Here is a 3,209-nt window from a genome sequence, read left to right as displayed (position 1 = left end):
AGATATGGTAAAGCACTCAAACTTACAAATCCAGGTACAATATTTCACATAGAACTCGAAGATGATCGTTTCTTCAAATATCTTTCTATGGCTGTTGGTCCATGTGTCAGAGGATTCTTAAATTGTATTAGATCGGTTATAGTCATGCGATCCTTAAGTTAGTTACTATTGCTTGCTACTTACCATTGGTGAGTTAACCACCTGGCTTATAGTTTGGGACTTTGGTGATTGTTGGCACACCCACCTCAACATTCGTGGTATTGCATCATCGTTTACTATATCTATACCACATCCAATGATGGTTGGTATAGACTCATATGCTCAAACCTATTCCACATTTGACAAACAAGTTTAGGAAGTGCTCCAAGATATATATATAGATATATAAATGTATGCATAAGTTTTGAAGTAAGAAGTAAGAAGTAGCATACCTGTAATGCATGCAGAAATCCATTGATAGTATATTTTGTCTTAGTTGATTTCTTCTTTCCCTTGGCATATTGCATGTCCAAGGCTCTTTTCAAGGCACTTAGCGTGCGTCAAAAAAAATCCCGCCCCAATCATAATTATTAAATCTATTCCAATCATCAACAATCTTGAAAAAATTCCGGTCGACTTTGGTTCGTCTATCTTTTGCTAACAAAGATAGCTCTATAAAGTACACTAAAGCTAATTTCACAATATCATCGTCATCACCCTCGTATTCCAAAAATATATCCTCTAAGTCGCTTACCTAAATACACTCTTTGTCTTTGAAAAACTTCTCCAATAATCTACTATTCTCAACCAACTGAATCGACTCCTCTTTAGGACCCCATAGACCCATTATGATGTTAAACTCTCTCCTACCAAAAGTACAAACAATGCCCCCTAGTAAGAAACTTATATAATCCTTTCCTTCATCTTCCACCTCCCTTAATAATAAGTAGTGGATGAGTGGCCCATTAAAGACAATATTTAGGTCCAAAAAGTGCCCAAACTTTGTTTTCCTAAATAAGACTAATTGATCGGGTTTGAGTTTGGCCTTAATATTATGTGTTGTCTTTTCTAAATAAGACAAACAACTTACTAGGACATAAAAATGATGGAAAGGATTAATCTTGTACACGGGTCCGTCAGTCGATGTCGATGTCATAATTGAAGCCTAAACAAAAAGAACAAATGACATAATAATTACATAAGAGACTGACTAAACATGTCATAACAACAATACTAAACATGTCATAACAACATGGTGAAAGTTGAAATAAATAGTGAAAGTTTGGAATGTGCGAGATACGTGCGAGATACATGAGAGATAAACCATGAGGGCCTAAGAGACTTAACAAACATGAATAGAATCACTTCAAATAGATTAGCAGGGGTACCAATTTCATTTCAAAATAAATAGTGAAAGTTTGGAATGTGCGAGATGTGTGCGAGATACGTGCGAGATGTGTGCGGGATGTATGCAAGATACGTGTACAAACAAACAAAAGTGCATGTAATCTAAAATTATCAACTCACATTCAACTATTTAAAATCTTATTAATAAACTTAAGTCTTAACATAAGTCTTTCTTCTTACAAACAAACTACCTCAAATTAAATAGAGTAGTTTTTTAAACCTTTTATTATGCTCATGAGCTGTATGGATCAATACATTATTCATAGTATTTCAAAATTCAAAGTTATAGAGAAACCCAACAAAAGTGCAGGTGATAGAAAGTGATCAAAGTGAAAGCCAGAGTGGTTTAAGAAGCATCCATAGCGGCATGAAAAATTGCTCACAATATAAGACAATACACAATAGATAGAAAGCAATGTAGATAAAAAAAAAAACTCACTGCTGAATAAATGAGCTTCAATTGCACTTCTAAGAGGCAGCCAATTCAGAGTTAAAGAAAGGATCCAGAGAAAAAGGAGCAAAATGCCAACTATATTTAACCTCAATTCATTTCACTACCCATTTAACTTTCTAAGAACCTAAACCAAACTTTGACTAAATTAATTTCCAGCAAATAAGTCAATTCCAAAAAAACCTAAACCAGACGGATGAAACTCACAACAAATACCTAAACCAAACATTTACAGCAAATAAATTGAAAATGAGTTAGAGATAAAACTCACTGAAATAAGAGAAAATGCTCAAAGTTGATCGAATGGTTCGTAAAGAAGAAGCGACGAAATACACTGAAGGATCGACGAACGACAAGCAACAAACGGTCGGAGTATCTTCGAAGAGCAGAGTGTAGGAGTAGAGCGGGAAATTTCAAAAGCCAACAAAAGGTGATTTTTTTTTACTTCAGGTGTTTTACGCGAAAGAGAAGGGAAAGGGAAACTCTACGCGAAAGAGAAGGGAAAGCGAACGTGGAATAGAAGGGAAAGGAGAAATTTAATGAAGGGCAATTTTGTCCATTCACACCTAAATTGTCCTAAAACTCTTCATTTTCAAAAACTATCCCAAAAGTCATTTAATCCTCTTTTTTTTTAACCTATTTTTGGCAATTTCCTTAGATATTTCAGAAAATGTCCTAAAATAAAACTTTTTATCTAATTAGGATTTTCTATATTTTTAAGACAATTTGAATCTTATCATGAACATTAACTATATAAGTTTCAAAATTAAATACTATATATTTCCTTGTGTAAATTATATTGTTCATTATTATCTAATTTATAACTTCTTTAATTATTATACTAATTAATGTAAAATTTTAATTCTATTGAAAAAAGTTATTTTATATTATAGATTTGCATTTATTATCACATAATATATCTTCTAATATGGAAATAATTTTCAAAATAGATTTTGATGAATTCCAGTGATAAATATTTCAGATTATTTTCATCACCGCCTAAATCATCCAAACTTTTCATCCGCCATCGGCAACTAGTTCTCGTTCAATTCCGATAATTTCTGCAGTCAATTTTGTTTTCTTCAAGCAAGCTCGATTATGTCACCGGTAAATCACAAGTTTCTTTCAATTCTGGTACATCCAGTTTCATTCTTCACCGATTCCTATTTCGTCCATCACCGATTCCGATTTCGTTCTTCACCGATTCTCAACTTATTTCCTTCTTTCGTTCTCTTCATACTTCCGTTTAGTTGTCTTCCTCAATTCCTTATATTTTTTGTTACTCTATTACATCATAGTTTTCCTAGAACGTTTTAACCTTTGATTTCGTATTATTCGTTATAGATATATACCACTTCATATATACAATAAT

Source organism: Cucumis melo, chromosome 4 (genome assembly GCF_025177605.1).
Source record: "Cucumis melo cultivar AY chromosome 4, USDA_Cmelo_AY_1.0, whole genome shotgun sequence".
Lineage (NCBI taxonomy): Eukaryota > Viridiplantae > Streptophyta > Magnoliopsida > Cucurbitales > Cucurbitaceae > Cucumis > Cucumis melo.
This window is presented reverse-complemented; position numbering follows the sequence as displayed.